At 46.6% G+C, this 24,568-nt stretch overlaps 1 protein-coding gene and 1 non-coding gene across 5 annotated transcripts in view; both read right to left on the bottom strand.

Annotated features, from left to right (window-relative positions):
* FERMT2 (fermitin family member 2) overlaps positions 1-24,568 on the bottom strand; it is a 170,082-nt gene that overhangs the window by 127,387 nt on the left and 18,127 nt on the right. The gene's annotated exons all lie outside the window — the stretch shown is intronic.
* Positions 15,684-15,755, bottom strand: TRNAT-GGU. The gene has a single exon. It is a non-coding gene; the product is annotated as a tRNA-Thr (tRNA).

Below are 24,568 nucleotides of genomic sequence, written 5' to 3'. Positions count from 1 at the left end.
ATGCTTCCATTGGCACAGGTTTTTTTTTAAAAAAAGAGAGAGAGAGTAAACTTGGATTCTTCTCTGTCAAAAGTAAACTCCGCTGGCCAGCGAGCAGGAGCAGCAGCCATGAATCTCAACAGCATTACGCCATCAAATTAAACAAAACCAAATATAGAAAAGCATGCAGCTTGCAAGGAGACCTGGCTGCTCTCAGAGAATATGTCAAATCATTACAATGAACTCCGGTCCAAATTGGCAGTGCTCTGAAAAATGAGGGGGGGGGGAAGGGGCTCGGGCACTGAAAGCCAGAAGTGTTCCGCATCACCAGGACCTTCTGCTGTTTTCAGCTTTGGATGTATGTTGCGGCTGACTTACAGCAACCCCATGGGGTTTTTCAAAGCAGGTAAAGGTAAAGGTTCCCTTGCTCGAAAGCCAGTCGAGTCCGACTCTAGGGTTGCGGTGCTCATCTCCGTTTCAAAGCCGAAGAGCCAGCGCTGTCCGAAGACGTTTCCACAGTCATGTGGCCGGCATGACTAAACACCAAGGCGCACGGAACGCTGTTCTCTTCCCACCAAAGTGGTACCTATTTATCTACTTGCAATGTCTTGCTTTCGAACTGCTAGGTTGGCAGGAGCTGGAACTAGAGACGGGAGCTCACTCCATCATGCGGCACCCGGGTCTCGAACTCCTGAACTCCTGACCTTCCACAGCCTGCAGTTCAGCGTCTTAACCACTTGAGCCACCGCAGCTCAAGGCAAGAAACATACAAAGGTGGTTTTGCCATTGCCTGCCTCGGCACTGCAGCCCTTGACTTCCTTGGTGGTCTCCCGCCCAAGTACTCACCAGGGCCCATTGTACTTCGCTTCCAAGGTCTGAAGATATCAGGCTAGGCTGGGCCATCCAGGAAGGCAAGGAACAAGAAGAAGAGCTGCTTTTTATACCCTGCTTTTCTCTACCCTAGGGAGTCCCGAAGCGGCTTAAAATTGCCTTCCCTTCCTCTCCCCACAACAGGCACCTTGTGAGGTAGGTGGGACTGAGAGAATTCTGAGAGAACTGTGACCGGCCCAAGATCACCCAGCAGGCTTCATGTGGAGGAACGGGGAAATCAAACACGGTTCTCCAGGTTAGAATCTGCTGCTCTTAACCACTGTACCGCACAAGGAAGGAGATCATAAGAACATAAGAGACGCCAATGTTGGATCAGGCCAAAGGCCCATCCCACCCAACACTCTGTATCACACAGTGGCCAGAAATACCAGGGGCCATCAGGAGGTCCAGCAGTGGGGCCAGGACATTAGAAGCCCTCCCACTGTTGACCCCCCCAAGCACCAAGAAGACAGAGCATCACTTGCCCCAGAGCCCCTATTTATACCTTGTGGCTAATAGCCACTGATGGACCTCTGCTCCATATGCTTATCTAATTCCCTTTTGAAGCCGTCCATGCTTGTAGCCACCACCACTTCCTGTGGCAGTGAATTCCAAGTGTTAATCACTCTTTGGGTGAAGAAGATCAAAAGACACGCAGGCCTGGCTTGCTATTGCCTGCCTCTGCAGAGAAACCATGAACTTCCTTGATGGTCTCCCATCCAAATACCAACCAGGGCCGACCCGGCTTAGCTTCTGAGATCTGATGAGATCCGGCTAGACTGGGCCCTTCGGGTCAGGGCCCGGCACAGTTACTTCTGGTTTTAACCATATGACATCAGCACCGATGCCGACACAGTTCAGAGCCAGTGTTCCCTCTGAGATGAGTTAGTGTGAGCCAGCTCAGTTTTTTCACCTCCGGCTCACACATTTCTGTCTTAGTTTGGGAAGGAGGGCTCCAGAGCCAAGTAATTTATGCAGCGGCTAAATCGCTCGCTCACAACTTTAATGCCAGTGGCTCGCAAAGTAGAATTTCTGCTCACAAGGCTCCACAGCTTAGAGGGAGCATTGGTTCAGACCCAACAAAATAAGAGGACAAGAAATTCATACCGAAGAGAGAATAGGAAGAGGGAGCATGCAAGCTCGCAGCCTGTTCTCATGTAATTATGTTAGCAATAGGCCGGTATGCGCGTGTTTTTAGGCTCTCTTCTGCAACAGTAAAAAACAGATAGCCGATTCAGCAACATGGCAGGTCCAACACAACTTTCTAACAATGGGGAAAACGTTCAAGAGTCTTCACGAAGGCAGGGAACTTATGCAGAACAACAGCTCGGGCGAGGGGGGGATATTAAATTTTATCCTGTCTTTTTACCTATCGTGGCGGCTCACACCACAATTAAAAGCAATGCAAACAGAACATTAATAAAAGGTTTAAAATAATGGAAAGGTAGGCATCTCTCTTTATATTTGCTTATTCAATCAATTCTAAAAGGTGCCTATGCTGTTCAAACTGTTGCTGAACAGGTATAATTTAAAAACTTGAGATCTCTGTTACTACAATTGTCCTGTAACCACAATGTTGGAACAATTGGCAAAAGCCCAACATAGCAAGAACTGCACATCTGGGGTCCCCTAACTGCCATACATACTTTTATTTATAATTTCAGCAAATTAAAATGGATACATGCAATTTAGAATACACGCAATTTAGCCTGCAAACAAACAACTGCACTAGCTACATATGAAACTGGAGCAGAAGAAATGAAGGTGCCACCGATTATGTCAGTATTATAATTAAGGATGCAACCTACCAAGCCCTTCTATGTAGGTACCAAGAAATGAACAGGAGCAACAGACCCACCACTGTATACCTTAAGTTCTAATTACAGTAAAACTACGGATTCCCCACCCCCCCAAAGACATTCAGCCTTTAATAGATTTGCAACATCAGCCCTTTTGAAGGCTTTGTTTCAAAGCACAGGCAACAATTAACCTTTCAAGGAAGAAAAAGAATCTGAGTTCAGTACAGAATGGCAGACAAAGGCTCTTTTAACCCCAGGCACTAGACGCAGCACCCAGATCTGGATGGGCCACGTCAGATCTCAGAAACTAAACAGGGTCCACAGAAGTTAGGACTTGGACAGGAGACACCCCCCCACAAGGAAGTTCAGGGTTGCTATGCAGAGGCAGGCCCTGGCAAACCACCTCTGAAAGACTCCTGCCTTGAAAAACTTATAAGAGAAGCCCATGTTGGATCAGACCAATGGCCCATCCAGTCCAACGCTCTGTGTCACACAGTGGCCCAAAAACACCAGGCGGTCCAGCAGTGGGGCCAGGACACCAGAAGCCCTCCCACTGTCACCCCTCCCCCAAGCACCAAGAATACAGAGCATCACTTGCCCCAGAGCGAGAGCTCCTATCTTGTCAGGGCTATTTTTGGGCAGGAACAGAGTTCCGGCTGGCTCCTGGGTCGGCCACACCCAGCAGGAACTCATTAGCATAACAGGCCACACCCAACAGCAAAAACTCATTAGGATTGGCTACATTAGGGGCGTGTGGCCTAACATGCAAAGGAGTTCCCGCTACCAAAAAAGCTCTGGGTTTTGACAAGGTAAACAGAATAAGAAGCAAAAGGTGGGTGTGGCTGGATGACCACACTTCTGGTAACATGGGGGTGTGGCCCAATAGGCTAATGTGCTGTGCCGTCAAGGGTGTGGCCTAATGTGCTAATGAGTGTCTGCTGTTGGGTGTGGCCTATTATGCTAATGAGTTCCTGCTGGGCTTTTTCTACAAAAGAAGCCCTGCTCTGCTCCGTGTGTTTATCCAGTTCCCTCTTGAAGCCATTCCATGTGTTAATCACTCTTTGGGTGGAGAAGGACTTCCTGTTATCTGTTCTTTTATCTAGGGTTGCCATAAGTCAGCTGTGATTTGATGGCCCTTCCCACCACCACCACTGGACGCAGCAAATTTCTTGGATCTTAATGCGGTTCTGTTTCCTCGTCTGTGAAACTACAGAAGAGGACTCCCAGACAAACTAGCTTTGCAAAATCAGTACAGCTAATGGTTCCATAAAGGTTTCATTATGTGACCTGGAAGCCATATGGAGTCAAGATGGCAAACTGTAAAGGCCAACCTCATGCTCACATCTGGGTGGTAGATCTCTTAGACTAGAGACCCACTTCTAGAGACATATGAAATAAATTGGGATTCCAGAACTCTGGGAAACTTTTCTTATGCTCTTAACGGGGGCCCAGTTCAGATGTTCCATTGCCAGAATCGGGTGCGGCTTCTGCACGGCCAGGTCCTGCACTGACCTAGTAATTTAAGACAAGAACGACACAGGACAGACAAGACACAGCCGACTCTAGTTCAACCTAATATCCTTCTTTCTGACACACATTCTGGTGGTTATTTACTGTGATGCCTTCCATGAAGACAAGATTCAGGTGGGCGGCCGTGTTGGTCTGAAGCCGCAGAACAAAGTTTGAGTCTAGTGGCACCTTTAAGACCAACAAAGTTTGATTCAATTTATTTATTCAAGGAAGAGAACTTTGTTGTTACTGGTTAGTACTTGGATGGGAGACGAAGGAGGAGGAAGAGGAGGAAGAGGAGGAGGAGGAGGAGAAGATTAGATTTATACCCCACCCTTCACTACCTATGGAGCTGCGGTGGCTCAAGGGGTTAAGACGCTGAACTGCAGGCTGTGGAAGGTCAGTAGTTCAGCAGCTTGAGACCCAAGTGTGCCGCATGACGGAGTGAGCTCCCTTCTCTAGTTCCAGCTCCTGCCAACCTAGCAGTTCGAAAGCAAGAAATTGGAAGTAGATAAATAGGTACCACTTCGGTGGGAAGGTAACAGCGTTCCGTGCGCCTTGGTGTTTAGTCATGCTGGCCACATGACCACGGAAACGTCTTCGGACAGCGCTGGTTCTTCGGCTTTGAAACGGAGATGAGCACAGCAACTCTAGAGTCGGATTCGACTGGCTTTCGAGCAAGGGAACCTTTACCTTCACTACCTAAAGCGGCTTACAGTCTCCTTTCCCTCCCTCTCCCCACAACAGACACACCATGAGGCTGAGAGAACCCTGACAGAAACTGCTCTTTTTCAAGGACAGCTCTTATCAGAACTATGGCTTGCCCAAGGTCATCCAGCCAGGTGCAAGTGGAGGAGTGGGGGATCAAACCAGTTCTCCCAGATTAGAGTCCGCGCACTTAACCACGACACCAAACTGGCTCACCAAGGAAGTCCAAGGTTGCTACGCAGAGGCAGGTAATGGTAAAATACCTCTGTGTTCACCTCTTGCCTCGAAAACCCTACAGGGTCACCGTCAAGTTAGCTGCAACTTGACAGCCTTTTCCCACCACCACCAAATAGCTTCTGTGAGTACAGCTTTAGATTTGGTAATATTGTTTGTCCTCAGGAATATTGCATTAAGCACTTGGAATGAGCATCTTAGAAGCCACAGAGGTAAAAATAAGTGTACTTTCCCCCCTGTCCTGTTTGCTAAGGAGAATGTACTCTAACCATATGTAAAAACAGAGAGCTATCTTTTGCTAGCCCTGAATGGTTAATTTGTGCCACAGCTCCACTGTCTTCTCCCTTCCACACACACCCCGCCCCGTTTCCCCCTAACAAAACAGAGGTATTCTTATTTGTACATGTTTTGGAATAAATCGGTAAGTTTAGAAAAACATGAAGGAATCTTGTTCTGAAAGTTGCAAAGTGAACATTTTAAGGGAACTTGTAAGCCGTTTGATGCCTGCTAAGATTCTCTCTTCTTTCCTTATATTACAATCTAGAGGTTCCCGACCCAGAAAAATGTTGGCACCAATGAATAATAAGCTCTGTGACTTGGGGCGGGAAGATGGAGGTATCTAAAGAACTGTCTCTCCCCATATGCCCCATATGCACCGACCACAGTATCTAGATTTCAGCCTACTGGCTGTTCCTCTATGTAAGGTAGCTCGGCTAGCACTGATCAGAGACCTTACTTTTTCTACAGTGGCACCCACCCTACGGAACAGGCTCTCAGAGGAGGTGAGGAGGGCACAATCTCTAGATTTTAGGAGACACCGAGAGACCGTTTTATTCATTAGGGCTTTAAATACGGTTTGGGTTGTAGACAGTGTTCCCTCTAAGCTGAGTTAGTGTGAGCTAAGTAAAAAGGTAAAGGTTCCCTTGCTCGAAAGCCAGTCGAATCCGACTCTAGGGTTGCGGTGCTCATCTCCGTTTCAAAGCCGAAGAGCCAGCGCTGTCCGAAGACATTTCCGTGGTCATGTGGCCGGCATGACTAAACACCAAGGCGCACGGAACGCTGTTACCTTCCCACCGAAGTGGTACCTATTTATCTACTTGCAGTTTCTTGCTTTCGAACTGCTAGGTTGGCAGGAGCTGGAACTAGAGACAGGAGCTCACCCCGTCTTGCGGCACCCGGGTCTTGAACTGCTGAACTACTGACCTTCCACAGCCTGCAGTTCAGTGTCTTAACCACTTGAGCCACCGCAGCTCCCTAAGTGTGAGCTAGCTCACATTTTAGCCTCTGGCTCACACATTTTTGTCTTAGCTCAGGAAGGATGGCTCCAGAGCAAACGAATTTATGCAGTGGCCAAATTGCTTGCTCACAACTTTAATGCCAGTAGCTCACAGAGTAGAATTTTTGCCCACAGGACTCCATATCTTAGAGGGAACAATGGCTGTAGATATTTTTGGGAAGAGGGGATTATTTTGGGATCAACTGTACTTTGTGGACGTGAAATCTGGATTTGTAAGCTGCCTTGAACCACAAATGAAAAGTGGAGTATAAATATTTTAACAGATAATGACCAAATTCTACAGCCATTTTGTATGAGGCTAGGGCCTTCTCCCTCAGATTTAGATAAGGAAATCATTCATGCCTTCATTATCTCCAGTGCTAAATTTCTGTAATGCACCCGGTGGGGCTGCCCTTGAAAAGAGTCAGACTGAAGAATAAAATCTGACTGCCCTACAGGACAATGCACCAGCATCTGCACCACCTCCCATGATCCTATGGGGGGAGGAGGAGGAGGAGATTAGATTTATACCCCGCCCTTCACTCGGAGTCTCAGAGCGGCTTACAATCTCCTTTCCCTTCCCCTCCCCACTACAGACACCCTGTGAGGTAGGTGAGGCTGAGAGAGATCTGAGAGAACTGTCCTTGAGAGAACAGCTCTGACAGAACTATGACTTGCCCAAGGTCATCCAGCCAGGTGCAAGTGGAGGAGTGGGGAATCAAACCTGGTTCTCCCAGATTAGAGTCCGCGCACTTAACTGCTACAGCAAACTGGCTCTCAATACAAGGCACTGGTCCTGCCTCCCCTATGCTCAACCATAACCTCTAACGACTCATGCAACGTGCTGGAACACCTAAGCGAGCAATCTTAAACACAGTCATACCCTTCCCAAGCATGCTGACTTCAATGGATTTAGAAGGGTATAACTTTATATAACATTATCACCTGCCTTGATGGAGCAGAGCGTGAGTCTATCAATGAATACACCAAGTTTAATTACTGTGCAGTCATCTAACTATAATAGCTCTAGGAAGAAATCCTACAATCCACAGTACCATAGATTCTCCCCACTTTGTTAAGGGGAACCCATGTAAACCTATTTTTCACTGCCGGCAGCTCCATTTTCACTTGAATACTGGTCCTGATGCCTGCAGATAGATGGATACTCGAACTCACAGATTCGTGTAGATGGATATTGGTGTATAATCAGTGTGGGCTCGGCAGAGCTTTCAAGTGGTCCCAGAGGGAGACATCATATACAGTGTACTAGACCCACAAGATTCTGTCAGCAGCCCTGTTTACCCTTCCCAACAAACCCTCAGGCAGACACTATAGCAACCCACTTTAGTAAAAGCACTAGATTTCAGATAATAAATGAATTAAACACCACTACATCAATACTTTGTCTCCTTTTACTTGAGACCACCTACACTGCTCCGGAAGACAGTGGAGTCTCCAATATACTCTGTGGTTGCAATAATTATCTGGAGGAGCATCCAAGACCCTCATAGCAGTCTCCCGCACCGAAAACAAAAGAAGCATCTTGCGGTGCCTTAAAGACGAGCAAGTTCTTATACTACCATAAGCTTCAGTGAACTAGTCCACTTTGCTGGGGGGGGGGGTGTAGCAGGTCCTCACTAGATATATACAAGGTTAGGAAGGAAGGTCAAAGAGCAATGAAATGCAGGTAATACAGGGCGAGATGTTAACTACAGAGAATTAAAACATAAGCCAATCTTCCTAGTTCTGCTAAGGTAGTTAACTTCTAAATCCTTGCCAAGCCATCAGAAGATTGTGAATTAATCCAGAAGTTTGACAGTTTAGAAGAAGAGAAGAGATTGGATTTATCCCCCACCCTTCACTACCCAAAGGTGTCTCAGAGCGGCTTACAAACTCCTTTCCCTTCCCCTCCCTACAATAGATACCCTGTGAGGTAGGTGGGGCCGAGAGAACTCGACAGAAACTGCTCTTTTTCAAGAACAGCTGTGCCAGAGTTATGGCTTGCCCAAGGTCATCCAGCCAGGTGCAAGTGGAGGAATGGGGAATCGAACCCGGTTCTCCCAGATTAGAGTCCGCGCACTTAACCACTACCCCAAACTGGCTCTCCAGTTAGTGCTAGAGCTTCCCTTTCAAACTCTCTTTTTTTCTGGAAAGCAGAGACTTTGAAATCAACAGTTTTGTACCCTGGGAGACTGAAATGTTCCGTCATTTGTTTCTGAACATTGCCATTTTTAGTGTTAAGTTTGTTTATTTATTCTTCAGATTTAGAAGGGACCTTATTTGCCCTGCATAAAGAGCAGAAGGGCATTGCTGACACAAACATGATGATCACACACACACACACACACACACTGGGGGATGAACAAGTGGATGAGGCCAAGATGGCTTCATACCCTCATTCTATGCCTCATGAAGACCCCACTACATGCCTTTGATAAAGCAGTGGTGGTGGAAATTCCCGTCAGGTCACAGCTAACTTATGGAGACTGCTGGAGTGACTGACTCAGCACGCCTGGACATTTGGGGGGGGGGGGCCCGCTACATCACTCTAAGCGTGTATAGGTGTTCTCTCCTTGAATAGGATGTCTCTCTTTGACAGGCTCGAGCGTGTCCAGAAGAGGGCAACCAGGATGGTGAGAAGGTCGGAACCCAAGTCTTAGAGGGGACATGATTGCAGTCTTCAAATATCTGAAGGGCTGTCATGTAGAAGACGGAGCCGATCTATTCTCTCTTGCTCCGGATTGCAAGACTAGATCTAATGGGTGGGAATCACAAGGGAGTCGATACCGGCTAAATATCAGGAGAAACGTCCTGACTGTCAAGAGTGGTTGAGCAGTGGGACAGTCTGCCTCAGGAGGTGGTGGATGCTCCTTCGCTGGACGTCTTCAAGCGGAGGCTGGACGACCATCTTTCAGGTATGTTGTAGGGCTATCTTTCGGTTACGCTCCTGCAGAGGGCGGGGGGTTGGACTAGATGACCTGCAAGGTCCCTTCCAACTCTAACATTCTGTGATTCCTTGACGTAACCTCTGAACCTTCCTCTCTTGCTTTGTCTTCTCCCTCACTTCACATGGTCTTCCACAAAGACACATGTCTCTACAGGTCCCTCCTTGTAGAGACAATGCCCTCATACACCCACACACACGAGGCCAGACAAGCTGGCCATTTAGGATAGGGAAAAGTCCTCTTTAGATTAGGCTTCGCTCTCTCCTTTGGACCGCAACCTGAATGTGACCTGTATCTACTTGAATAAATGTAAGGGGCTTTTTTGACCTTTTGCAAGATACTTCTCGGAGATTTATATACTGCACTCATTTATCACACTTCGGTATTAACCAAATATCCCAATGGAGACAGACCCCCGTAGGTTTTTCCAGGCAAGTGATGAACACAGAGGGTGCTTGCCATTGCCTACCTCCGCATAGCGACCCTGGCTTTCCTTGGGGATCTCCTATCCATGCACTAACCAGGGCTGCCCCTGCTTAGCTTCCTTGAATCAGAGACAGACAAGTTGATGTTGGGAGTTGACTGGCTCTAAAAAAATTTCTGACGTTTATTTGAGAGTCCCCAAAGTGACGATGTCGGGCTAGCCTGGGCCATTGAGGTCAGGGCTTCAACGAAAGTGGGCTTTAATTAATCCACAAAGCCCTACACTAGAATGAAAGCAGTGCTATCCGACACAAAGTACACTGAAGTCTTTGGACTCAGAAAGGTATAACTCTGCTGGGATGTAAAATGCCACAAGACTCCTGTTTATTTCCAGTATCCCCATTTACAGTAAATGAGAAAATTAAAGAGGACCTTAGCACAGCATGAATGGTACGTATTTAGAACCATGCAATGTTTTAGGGAACAGACTGTAACTTGGTTGTCCCTCAAGGGAAGCTACTGATTTGGGCTGGGTCTAAATTATAAACCAGCAATTTCCTGTGTGTGGTACAACGAAGCCAGAATCTGCGGACTGTCAAACAGACGGCAGCAATCTTTTGGAGCCAATGTGGTCCCAACTTCAATTGCATTTCTTTGTTTCAAAGAAACTGCATGATTCTTCTGTCCGAAACTAGCAGTTAATCTCAAACAACCTTGCTACTTTGAGATTAACTGCTAGTTTAGAACAGAAGAATCGGTGATATCTGCCTGGAAGAATACACAGCCAAATCTAAATGAACCGATAACACGAAAAGACAATATGTGAGAAGTCTCCTCCCTTATTAGAGGGAATCTTCTTCATGCTCTCTAGTTCAGTTTCAGATTACTATTGAATATGCTGAAATTAAGAATGACAGCTATGAACGGACATCTGCAAAATAAGAAAAAACTGAAAGTGCTAAATTTAAAAGTTTTCCCAACAGCCCCTTGTAATAGTTCATACTAAAACTTTAAAGCAAGCTTGACTGATAAACCTTGACAATGAAAAGGGCTAAGGAAAAAGTAAGTATTTGTATTCTCATTTCTCAAAGAGGATTATCCCCGTATGCATTTTCTGTGCACGGCATTCCACTTTCTACCAACTAATGCACAGTGGGACTGGGAGGACTGTCTAGATCAGGGGTCCCCAACTGGGTGCCCATGGGCAGCACAGTGCCTGCCATGTGTTTTTAGAATATGGGTGGGGCCAGGTGGGGTTTTTGCCCAGCAAAGCTTTTGACTGGCTGTGGGGATATTTTAAAAATATTGATTTGGCAGCAGCCGCCACCACAGCACAAGATTTTCACCATGTGACTGATGGTAAACTGTGCCACAAATGTGACAATGTGTCAGAATTCCAAAGGTACCCACAGGCTCAAAAATGCTGGGGACACCTCTCTAGATCAATGACCATAGACGCTGTCATGATCTGTGTCGGACTGGGGGACAAGGCCTAGTGAGGCCTAGGCCCAGGGGAGACCTGTGTGGCAGTGGAAAGCAGACACAGCCTACAATCCCCATAATGCTTAGCAATGGCTGTAACCAATCGGAGTCCAGGGATTCTATGAAGAGATTGTGACTTAAGCTGTGTGGGCTGTGAAAATGTGTTCTTTTCCTCACAGAACTGACAGGACAGAGTTAAGCCAAGACAAAGATCCCTCACTTGGGACAGAGTGAGTACAGGCACAGGCCTGGTATAAAAGGCTGTGGGCCTTGAATAGTAACAAGTAAGAAATAGGTAGCCATGTTAGATTTGTTTTATTTTACCTTTAGACACTGTTATATATTTTAAGCACCTTGTCTTGTTTTCAATGCCCCATTACTGTATTAATAAACCATTTGTTTAAAGTTCTCTGCCTGGTCATCACGCCTATATTTCTCGGCTTAAAAGGGGCATTTTGGTTGGGCTTGGGAGGGTACTCTGGGCCTTCCCAAGGAACCCTAAGTCCAGAATGGTGGCAGAGGAAGGTGGCAACCCACAGGGGGTCATGACACACATGAATCCTATTTGCTTATTATTGCAAACTCTGCTCTGATGCTGCTTAACTGAGCAAAAGTTCTGCAGCACTTGCATTCAAAAAATACAAATGGACTCAGAAGGGGGGGGGAACAGACAGAATGGCACAGACTAAATCCCCCCCTTACATCATAGAGAAGATCAAATATTTAGCTTATAATCACTGAGAGGTGAGCAGGAGGATAACTGCAAAAAATAATTCCCACCCACTTCCACTGGTCACCAGCCTACTCCTCCTCCTTCTTCCCGGCCCCGCCATCCATCCTCCCCCCCCTCGCACCTCGCACCACTGCCTCCTCCTACCACATTCCCTCCACCTCTTCCTTCCTTCCCCACCATTCCTTCTGCCGCTCCCTCCCTCCCTCAACAAGCCCATTAACAGCTGGAGCAAATCTAACTCTCTCATCAGTACTCATAACCATCTCTTGCGACTGCCAAGTTTTCAAAGCTATCCTCCCTCCCGACATCTAGAAGTAAAAAGACACATTAAACCAGTATTACTTAAAAGCAACCTTGTATAGGAAAAATCCAACTCTCTGAAAAGTGTTGCACAGAAAAGGAAGTATTTTTTCTTCCCAAGGGTGAGTCAACTGCTGGAAGCTGTGCTTGGGGACAAATCCTGCCAGTTGAATAGCCTGAGTGCCTGAGTGTGTATTTCATTTCCAGTTCCGAGAGGAAATGTATTGATGTTTAGCACACAGAAATCATTGACTTCGTTTCAAGCCCTTGCTGGCATATCATGTCCCATTTGCTGCTTCTCCTCAAATTTCATGACAAAACCAGATTTGTGTGTTTACATTTTCCCAAGAGGAGATTATCTTCTTTCAAGGGGCTGCTGATTGGAATGGATGCATTTTTGAGTCATGTTGTTCAGCTGCACAGTCGAGTCCGACTCTTTGCGACCCCATGGACCACATCACGCCAGGCCCTCCTGTCTTCCGCCGTGCTCCAGAGTCTGCTCAATTTCATATTCGTTGCATCGATAACACTGTCTGACCATCTCATCCTTTGCCGTCCCCGTCTTCTTTGACCTTCAATCTTTCCCAGCATCAGGGTCTTCTCCAGTGAGTGCTCCCTTCTCATTTGGTGGCCAAAGTATTTGAGCTTCAGTTTCATTATCTGGCCTTCCAGGGAACAGTCAGGGTTGATTTCTTTTAGGATTGACTGATTTGTTCTCCTTGCAGTCCAGGGGACTCTCTCAAGAGTTTTCTCCAGCATCATAATTCAAAAGAATCTATTCTTCAGCGCTTGGCCTTCCTTATGGTCCAACTCTTGCAGCCATACATGACTACTGGGAATACCACTGCTTTGACCATACGGACTTTTGTTGGCAGGGTGATGTCTCTACTTTTTATTACGCTGTCTTGGTTTGCCATAGCCTTCCTCCCAAGGAGCAGGCATCTTTTAATTTCATGGCTGCAGTCACTGTCTTGCCAAGAAAACCCCATGAACAGTAATTTGAGTCATAGCAGAGGGCTATGCAGCTTACAGTAACAAGCAAAAAATTCCAAACTCTCAGTTTATACTTGGTCTTGGTGGGCACATTTTCACTCAATGAGGTCTAGGCGGGCTACATGGTGACAAAATTTTACTAACCTCTCAAAAGAACACGGCATCCTACTACGGTAAGCAACTAAATGCTATGGTAGGCTAATAGAGGTATTGAAAACCTTATCATTTTCACATATTTCCAACAGATGCTTTTGGAAGAACTTGTTGTTCTCTGACTTTTCAGACAGTTAACTATATTAAACTAAACCCCAGTAAAAAAAAAAGTGAATAAAGATCACAGAGATCCCAAAATACCACGTAAGATCATGCAACACCCTTGGAAAATACCACTATACCCTATGTTGGTGATGAAAAGTGCCATCAAGTCACAAGCAACTTACGGCAACCCTGTAGAGGAGGGGTGTCAAACATGCAGCCCGGGGGCCAGATTAGGCCCCCGGAGTGCTTCTATCAGCCCCGCACTGGAACTGGCCATCTCCTGCTTCCAGCTCGGTTGCTGCTGCAGCACCATAGCTTACTTCACCAGACTCTCTCAGTCACTCAGCCATTTCATGTTTTCCCCTGGGTCCTAGACTCGGAACTCTGAGCATGAGATTTCTGTGGGGAATGTCAATAAATCAAAAGTAGGTTTGCAGCTTACAGATACACAGTTGAACAGCATACTCAGGATTGCAACAGCACAGACATTTTGATGCAACAATTCAGAGCAAGGGGTGTCAGTGATCAGATACTGTTAAATAAACAAAATATTGCAACAGTGCTAATGTTTTAAGCATATTTTTATCTTGAGTAAAAAAAAAGAATCTTTGTGTTTGTGTCCTTTATAAAGTTTATATCTCCACTACCCGGCATTACATTTTATGACACACATGGCCCGGCCCAACAAGGTCTCATTTATGTCAGACCCGGCCCTCATAACAAATGAGTTCGACACCCCTGCTGTCGAGTTTTCAAGGAAAGAGATGAACAGAGGTGGTTTGCCCTTGCCTGCCTCTGCATAGCAACCCTGGACTTCCTTGTTGGTCTCCCATCCAAGTACAACCCAGGGCCAGCCCTGCTTAGCTTCTGAGATCTGACAAGGTAAGGCTAGCCTGGGCCAGCCAGTTCACAGTGAACAATCGTATACTTGCTCACCAGTCCTTTTTTGCAGTCAGTATCACTTCCCTGGTGAGATTATTTGTAGACACTCTTCAACCCAGTGAGTATTTGACACCTGTGGATCTTACCAAGTTGTAAATGTCAGTTCTAAGGGTTGCCCTTTAGCCTGGCATCTACTCTAAGCAGCTTCTCCCTGAATTAACCCATGCTTATTTCAGTTGATAACAGTGCTGCAACTTGCAAATGCTAAAGAAGCTGCAAAAAGGAAGATGCCATGTTTTTCTGGGCAGGCCACACCCCGGAAGCACTGCCTTGCCAACCTCTAGCTCACATGGAGCTTCTCAGCATATAAAAACCCTTCTTGAGAGCAGACGACCGCATACCTTTGCAGCGAAGTATGGCCCAGGCACAGAAAGCCTGAGTTAATACACCGGTTTCAAAGTTGCATGTGTGTATGGGCACACGCTCATACACACCGCTTTGCCGAGGGACTAAATGTCGTGGAACCAGGGCTCGTGAACGAGCAGCCAACTGCTCTTCAATCACGTAATTCTGTTTTCCGCCAGTCAGCTTTTTGTTCTTTGCTGAGGGGCTAAAATCACAGTTAACAGGACTAAGGAGCCAGGATTACTCTAGTTCAGGCGTCAACACCTTCTCTGGTGCCCACCAAGTATTTTTAGAAAGTGGGCAGGGCCAGATGGAGCTTTTGCCCAGCAAGGCTTCTGATTGGCTGCTGGAGATTTTCAAAAGCATGACTCTGAACACATGAAGCTGCCGTCTACTGAATCAGACTCTTGGTCTTTCACATCACCTACAGTTTAGTGTAGTGGTTACGTGCACAGACTCTAATCTGGGAGAACCGGGTTTGATTCCCCCCTCTTCCACTTGCACCTGGCTGGATGGCCTTGGGCAAGCCATAGTTCTGGAACAGTTGTCCTTGAAAAAGAGCAGTTTCTGTCAGAAGAGAAGAAGAAGAGATTGGATTTATACCCCGCCCTTCTCAACCCAAAGGTGTCTCAGAGCGGCTCACAAACTCCTTTCCCTTCCCCTCCCCACAACAGACACCCCGTGAGGTAGGTGGGGCTGAGAGAGCTCTTGACAGAAACTGCTCTTTTTCAAGGACAGCTCTTATCAGAACTACGGCTTGCCCAAGGTCATCCAGCCAGCTGCAAGTGGAGGAGTGGGGAATCAAACTCGGTTCTCCCAGAATAGAGTGAAGTGCGGGGTATAAATCAAATCTCTTCTCTTCTTCTTCTATTGCCACATCTTTTAGCTGGAGATGCCGGGGATTGAACCTGGGACCTTCTGCACACCAAGCAGAGGCTCTGCCACTGAGCCACAGCCCCCCCCCCCCCCCCCCCAGAGATGCCACCACTGTACAAAGTTGCAAGTAGAAAACTGATTCTGAGAGATTCCCAAGAATACACGTTTCAAGCCGATCCACTCTTCCATGGGAAAAACTAGTGAACAGTCTGGTAAAATCCTGAAACACAACAGGTCGAGCAACTGAAGAAAGTTTCCTGCCAAACCTAACAGCTAAGCAGTATACTGTACCTGTGGCTACAACAGCAGTAGCTATAAAAGCAAATTACAAGTCTAGTAACTGTCAGCAGAGGTAATTACGGTTCCTTTGGAGGGTAAACAAAAAGACCAAATATACTTTAACACACACTCGTCAAAAATACTGTTTCCTCTCCACGGCACTCCATCCCCTCAGTAGATAAAAGCAGTCATTGCTCGGTAAATGCCCATGTTATTTAAACAGTGCGGGTACCTCTTCCCACCTTGACAACTCACCCCCATTTGACAATGCTTAGAAGCCAAAACTATACTGAAGGGGCCAAGGGTACCTCCTTCCTACTGATCTGTCGGCCTCGCACGGTTCTCTAGTACCTTCCTGGTCCCCCCAGGGATATGCTGTGTTATCCCGGCTCTGGACCCAGAGTTACTGAAATGCGTAACTTGGGTAGTTTCCTCCTGCAGCCACCCTGAACAGACTTAAGCGGTAGGACTTAAAGGAAACTGTATTTAGATGGCACCGTGACCTGGACGACCTAGGCTACACAGATCTTGGAAGCTAAGCAGAGCCAGCCATGGTTTGTACTTGGATGGGAGACCACCAAGGAAGTACGGGGTTGCTATGCAGAGGCAGGCAAAGGCCAACCTACTCTGTTCATCTCTTGACTTGAAGAAGAAGAAGAGTTGGATCTATACCCCGACCTTCACTCAGAGTGGCTTACAATCTCCTTCCCTTCCTCTCCCCACAACAGACACCCTGTGAGGTAGGTGGGACTGAGAGAGCTCTGAGAGACCTGCTCTTGAGAGATCAGGTCTGAGAGAACTGTGACTGACCCAAGGTCACCCAGCTGACTGCATGTGGAGGAGTAAGGATCAAACACGGTTCTCCATATTAGAATCTGCCACTCTTAACCACTACACCAAACTGAGTCTTGGAAACAAGAGTCACTGTTAAGTCGGCTGCAACTTGACTGCATCTCCCACCACTATGTAGATGGCAACTGAGCATTCTTTGAAAGCAACTAAGAGGAGAAAAAGACCATTTCTGGTCCTTTGATTCAGACAGAGGCTCGCCTTCCTCAAACAGACACTTCTGGTTAAGTGAAGAAGCCAGCAAAGCAGTGTTGTTTATAGAACTGGGAGGGAAGATACGTACAGAGTACTTCTATTCTAAACATACATTTGGTATCCCAAGATCTCTCTCAACAACAATGTGACAAACAGGATGGACTAAAGACAACTCTGATAATACTGCCTTTTTTAGAGCTGGAGTTTGCGGCTATTTCCTTTGGAAGGTCAGTTTTGTGGAAGTCAGCTGGATTTTAAGAAGCGGGTTTCCTTGAGCCCACGCTACATGCAATTCATCTGTGCAATGGTTATTTACTTGCATGGCACTGGAAACTTAAAAGTTGCTGGGATACACTTTATAGCCTGGGTTTTGTTAAGTACCACTATTTTAGTTTGTCTTGCAGAAGGGACTTTTTATCCCTCATGTGATCTAAACATGAATGAAATGTATTGACAATGAAACAGAAACTGTTCCCAGAGACATAAGAGAACATAAGAGAAACCAATGTTGGATCAGGCCAATGGCCCATCAAGTCCAACACTGTCACACAGTGGCCAAAAATACCAGGGGCCACCAGGAGGTCCAGCAGTGCCCCCCCCCCAAGCACCAAGAGCATCACTTGCACCAGACTGAGAGTTCCTATCTATACCTTGTGGCTAATAGCCACTGATAGACCTATAGCAATAACATGGCCGCCCATGAAATAAATAAATAACAGAGATGTTAATCCCTTCCGTCAGTAGGAACAACCACCACACCCAAGGTACTGTCACTACTATGGTCCCAGTGCATTCAAAATGTGGGGCAGAACTGGCCGTGGGTCGTCACCTCTATACCATACTTAACGACATCACAGGAAGCACCTTGGAATCCCAGACTGAGCCTCAGGAATCCCCAAATATGTCTTCAAAAACTGAAGCAGCTCATTCGGTGAGGAGGCTCACTCCAGTATTTATAACTCTTACTTTTCTCCCTTTCTCACAATACAAGAACTCGTGGGCACTCCATGAAACTGCTGAGCGGTCGGGTTAGAACAGATAAAAGGAAGTACTTCTTCACCCAAAGAGTGATTCACACATGGAATTCACTGGCACAGGAAGTGGTGGCGGCTACAAGCATGGACGGCTTCAAAAGGGAATTAAATAAGCATATGGAGCAGAGGTCCATCAGTGGCTATTAGCCACAAGGTATAGATAGGGGCTCTGGGGCAAGGGATGCTCTGTCATCTTGGTGCTTGGGGGGGCCAACAGTGGGAGGGCTTCTAATGTCCTGGCCCCACTGGTGGACCTCCTGATGGCACCTGGTATTTCTGGCCACTGTGTGACAGAGTGTTGGACTGGATGGGCCTTTGGCCTGATCCAACATTGGCGTCTCTTATGTTCTTACTTTTACTGAAGTCACATGCATGCATGCGTTCTCTTTCTCTAATATTTATTTCTTGTTTTGGCAAACAAGGCCAGCAAGATGGGAGTTGTTCCACCAGGCCTATGGTTGAGGGCAGCGGATGGTTCTCCCATCTTAGACCGGCCCCCCTTCCTCTCTTCTCTTCCCCTTTCCCCTCCCCTTTCATAATAAAGCAGATTTTAGGATATCTCCTGAGGGATAAGGAGCACTAGGTATGCCCCTTTTAAATGCCATCTATATTAGTGTTATCGGTTGTTGTTATTTTATTGTGTTCTAAATACATATATAATATATATATTGTTTTAATATTTTAACTGTATGGAATGTTTTATTAATGCTGTTACCCGCTCTGAGCCCTGTTATATGGGGGAGGGCTGAATGAATAAATAAACAATCCTACAGCTGAACAGGGCCCCCTTTTCCCTGACAAAGAGAACACAACTACACATAATTCAAAAGTTATGGGCAGCCTCCATGGAAGACCTCCTGCAGTACTTCTAATATTTACTTTGCATTTCTATATAGCACTTCACTCACACGGACCTTGCGCTCCTTTCAAAAGAGAGGCCAGCATTATTCCCACATTGTGGACGGGGAACTGCGGCTGAAGCGAGGACTGCCTAAGGCCACCTAATGAGTTTACAGCAGAAAAGAGGATTCCTTGAGTCACAGGGCCATGTGAAGAAAAAGCCAGGCAGACCAGGGGCCCACAATGAAGAGGGAGAGCTTCATCAACCACGTGGCTTTTGACCATAAGGGTCCTGAGCCCCGAAGGGCTTTACAATCTGCTAATCAACACCTTCTGCTGGTCCCTGGTCCATCTCGCCTCGACTAGGGCCAGGGCCTTCTCAGCCCTGGCCCTTACCACAGGGCCAACAAGACAGAGCTCTTCCACCAGGCTTTTAACTAGAGTGATGGACGTCCCTCCCCCTTTTCTGGGCCTCCCCTCAGTGGGTCAGAACTGCTTACCAGAGATGGCATCTGTGAGACCTAATTCTAATGACAATTACACCGGCTGAAGGATACCGCTGTAATTTATTCGTGTTTTAATTGTATTTTTAGCAATTCCTTTGTATTTCATATATTGTATTTTTATTGAATCTGATGTAACCCTGCCATGAGGGGAGGGCGGGATATGTTGAATAAAATAAATAAATAAATAAAATAAGCAATAATCTTCCTGGGGGTTAAAAGAGACTGCCGGGATGGAGGGAATCCACACGCCTTCCACTGAGAGTTCATTAAACCCAAGCCAAAATATGTTGCACTTTGTGCCAAAACAGTGAAATTATGGACCTGGCCTGCGATCGTCAATACGTTAGTCCCTTGCTAAACATACTAGACTTGCCTAGTAGGTTATATGTTTGTGAGAATAACTGGAATAGAGGGAAGCATCTCTAATAACTACAGAGGACCCACTTTTCCCAAAATATTAATTGGCCGGCCTTAATATGTTTTATCAGACTAGGACCTTGTACCAATACCAGTTAATTTTCACTTGAACTATCTGCTTATCTGCTTGAACCTCTGACTTTCACTATCCAGTACACGTAAATGCTAATTCTGTCTATTTATGACAGGAGTCACTCCTACCCTTTCTATCTTCTTCCCTTTTCCCCTTACATTGAGGTTCACTCATAGCATGTCACACCAAACCTTGGCTTTTCCCCCCAACCTTCCCAATAAGATTTCCCACTATCATTTTAAGAACATAAGAAGAGCCCTTATGTATCAGACCAGTGGTCCATATAGAAGAGAAGAGGAGATTGGATTTATACCCCGCCCTTCACTACCCAAAGGAGTCCCAGAGCGGCTTACAATACCCTTCCCCTCTAGGCCAGCATCCTGTCTCACACTGTGGCCAACCAGTTCCTCTAGAGGGCCAACCACAGGGCATAGAGGCCGAGGCCCTCCCCTGATGTTACCTCTTAGAACTGGTATTCAGAGGTTTACTGCTTCTGAACATGGAGGTTCCCTTTAGTCACCATGGCTAGTAGCTACTGATAGACCTCTCCTCCATGAATCTGTCAAATCCCCTTTTTACAGCTGTCTATGCCCACGGCCATCACTACATCCTCTGGCAGCGAATTCCACATTTTTTTCCTTCATATGTCTGTATTGCTCTGCACATCTATCTGAAATGGACTGTGACTCATGAAAGGTCATATTGAAATATATGGTGTTAAAACAGAAGTCCAGCAGCACCTTAAAGATTATTTTGTCACAACATATTCTGGAAAGCATGCTGGCATCTCGAAGAGTGCAGCTGTCTACAAATATACATCTCCTCAGGGAAGATGTGCTTTTTATGCAAGCTACTGCAGGCACTTCATCAGCCCCTGCAAAACAAACCTGCATATAATAAGAACATAAGAGAAGCCATGCTGGATCAGGCCAGTGGGCAATTCAGTCCAACAGACTGGGTCACACAGTGGCCAAACCCAAGGAGCCACCAGGAGGTCCACCAGCGGGGACAGAACTCCAGAAGCCCTCCCACTGTGCCCCCCCCCAAGCACTGAGAATACTGAGCATCACTGCCCCAGACACAGTGTTCCATCTATACCTTGTAGCTAATAGCTACTCATGGCCTTCTGCTCCAGATGTTTATCAAATCCCCTCTTGAAGCTCTCTATGCTTGTAGCTGCCAACATTTCAAGCAGCAGTGAATTCCACTACAGTTTGGTGTAGTGGTTATGTGTGCGGACTCTAATTTGGGAGAACCAGGTTTGATTCCCCACTCCTCCACTTGCAGCTGCTGGATGACCTTGGGCAAGCCATAGTTCTGACAAGAGCTGTCCTTGAAAGGGCAGTTATTGAAAGAGCTCTCTCAACCCCACCTACCTCACAGGGTGTCTGTTGTGGGGAGGGAAAGGGAGGGGTATAAATCCAATCTCTTCTTCTTCTTCTAATTACTCTTTGGGTGAAGAAGGACTTCCTTTTATCTGTTCTAACCCGACTGCCCATCAATTTCATTGAGTGCCCACAAGTTCTTGTATTGTGAGAAAGGGAGAAAAGTACTTCTTTCTCTACCTTCTCTATCCCATGCATAATTTTAAACCTCTACCATGTCATCCCTCAGTCACTGTTTCTCCAAGCTAAACAGCCCTAACCTCTTTAACTTCATAGGGAAAGTGTTCCATTCCTTCCATCATTTTAGTTGCCCTTTTTTGCACCTTTTCCAATGCTCTTTTTTTCCAAAGCCAAAAAGATACATTCATTTGTTCAAAATCCACCTCAGACCTCTCATTTCAATACACAAAAGCTCTGCAATATCTATTTAGTGATAAAATTGCCAGAAAAAAAGAGAAACAGCAATGCTTCCCATAAGCAACAGGAACTGGAAAGGCACAAAGCCAGATCCCAAGACAAAGGAATCCTCGCTCTCATATAATATCTTCCTTCTGCACCAATATACAGACCGATCAGCCCAATTGCCTTTGGAGCCTTGGTAGGCAAGCAGTAGGCTCAGGACATATGCTCTTTAGGAAAGAACATAAACCTCTGGGTTTCAAGAAGTGCAAGGAATTCTAGTTTTATTGGGGAATGCCTCATTCTTTGCAAATGAAAGAACAGGACAGGTACTATCAAGAGTAGAAGGAAGTGCAGCCAGTGACTACTGAGGATGACATGAACACTGGGCGGAAAATACCCTGGATTCATGACTTATTTGCCCAGTCCTCTGGAAGTAGTCACCAAAATAACTGCGGCGCTCCTCCTCCATCTGGTACGCTAGCTGTTGCAGAGCTATCGCACCAGAGGCGGACTGCACTGTGACAAGGATGATTTTAACAGGATGCTCAGTAATAGTTCAACAATATTCAGGCTCTTGGCTGTGTTGCCATCGCTGGTTGCACCTTCAATGTCTCCAACAACTTTCCAGTACCTTGACCTGAAGACGACGAGGGCTACGAAGCTGAGGCAACAGGCATTCAAGAAGAAGACACTGAACGATGACCAAAGCACATCGTCCCTCCGGAGGCTTCTGTGTGGGGAAACGAGAGGTGGGGACGCCCTTAGGACAGGAGTTAAGGGGGAGTGGGCATTCCTTGGTCCTTCAAGTCCACTGTCAGGCTGCGGAGCAGACTGTATCCTGCATCCTTGACACCACTGAGAACTTAGCGAAAGGACCGCTATAATAACTTTTTTGAGGTGCGGTAACCAGAACTGTACACAGCACTCCGAATGAGGCCGCACCATAGATTTACACAGGGGCATTATGATACTGGCTGATTTGTTTTCAGTTCCCTTCCTAATAATCCCCAGCATAGAATTCACCTGTTTTACTGCAGTCACACACACTGAGTCAACATTTTGAGTGTGTTACCTACCCTGACTCCGAGATCTCTCTCCTGGTCAGTTACTGCCAATTCTGACCCCATCAACATGTATTTATAGCTGGAATTTTTGGCTCCAATCCGCATTACTTTGCACTTGCCCATGCTGAACCACATTTGCCACACTGATGCCCACTCGTCCAGCCTCAACAGATCCCTCTGGCGCGCCTCACAGTCCTCCCTGGTTTCCACTGCCCTGAACAACTTAGGGTCACCTGCAAATTTAGCCCCTTCACTGCTTACTACCAACTCCAAATCGTTAATGATCCTTCTAATGAGACGCTTTGCCTTAAAATGTCCCCCAAAATATATGTCTGAACTTCCAAGCAAGATTTTATCCTGTCCAAGCCAAGAAAATTTGACCTGGCACAGAACTCTTAAAGTCCATCCTGTCTTCACCAGATCCCATCCTATATATGAACAAATTAGACACACAGCCTCAGTAACACCCTAAGCCAGTATTACTTAGTCATTAGGCAAGAATCAGTGGTATTTTTTTCCTTATCATCTGTAGAAGCTGAACAAGACACTGTCCCCCAGTGTGATTACCTTCAGTCATTCCTTTCATAACCCAAGTATAAAAATATTTCATCAAAACCGGTTTTCCTTATTCACAAAGCCGTGCCAAACTTAGAGAGTCCTTCACGAAAACTCAAGCTTCCTTTCAAAGTAAGTATTTATATCTGCCTTTCCTTCCTTACTACATGAGTGCAAAAGGGCCTTCGTGTTGGGCAGGATGGCTTTTGTTTAAAAGAAAAACCCTGCCCCAATGATGACTTCGGTACACAGCGAGCCAGCAAGTCAGGTATTTACACAGTACCAGAAGTGTGCTGGAAAGCAGATAGGAGCACTCTGTTTGCACTGTTCCACTAATCAGCCTCGGATATATTGTTAAAGAAAGAAAGAATCAGATAGACTATGTAAATTTCAGCATTTTTTTTTAAACAGCAGGAAGTTGTATGTTATTGTTAAATGTGTGTCGTCGTCCCCCCCCCAGGCAAAACGCATCAGAACAAGCTCACTGGATGCAAATGGCCACGCTCCTGTGTTCCCATGCTCAGTGCTGCCTGGGGGAAGCCCCACCGGGCAACTTGCTGTCTTCCTTAAGCAGCCCACAATATAATTAGCATTGGCCTAAGCCAGAGGGGTCAGGGCCCTCTGCGGCTTACCCATTTTTTAAAATCCAATTTAACAGCCTTTGGCTTAAGAACTAAAAATCTAGCCAGTGGCCGGTAGCAGGGAAGTGCTGTCAGGTTGCAGCTGACTTACGGCAGAGGCCCCACAGGACTTCCAAGGCAAAGAGACATTCAGAGGTGGTTTGCCATCCTTGGCCTCTTGTGTAGTGATCCTGCACGTCCCTGGTAAGTCTCCATTCCAAGCAGTAACTGGGTCCGAACCCGATCAGCTTCTGTGGTCTGAGGGGATCGGGCTAGCCTAGGCCAGCCAGGTCGGGGCAAGAGATGAGCCAAGGTGGCTCGCCACTGCCTGCCTCTGCAGAGCAACCCTGGGCTTCCTTGGCAAAATGACCAAAGGGTTGGAACACTTTCCCTATGAAGAGAGGTTAAAGCGCTTGGGGCTCTTTAGGTTGGAGAAACGACGGCTGAGGGGTGACATGATCGAGGTGCATAAGATTATGCCTGGGATAGAGCAGGTCAAGAAAGAAGTCCTTTTCTCCCCTTCTCACAATACAACAACTCATGAACACTCCATGAAATTGCTGAGCAGTTGGGCTGGAATGGATAAAAGGAAGTACTTCTTCACCCAAAGAATGATTAACACGTGGAATTCACTGCCACAGGAGGTGGTGGCAGCTCAAGCATGGACGGCTTCAAGA

The sequence above is a fragment of the Gekko japonicus genome, unplaced genomic scaffold (genome assembly GCF_001447785.1).
Source record: "Gekko japonicus isolate JY-2015 unplaced genomic scaffold, Gekko_japonicus_V1.1 scaffold2089, whole genome shotgun sequence".
Taxonomy (NCBI): Eukaryota; Metazoa; Chordata; class Lepidosauria; order Squamata; family Gekkonidae; genus Gekko; species Gekko japonicus.
Note: the sequence above shows the minus strand (reverse complement) of the source record. Positions and strands in the feature narration are given on the sequence as shown.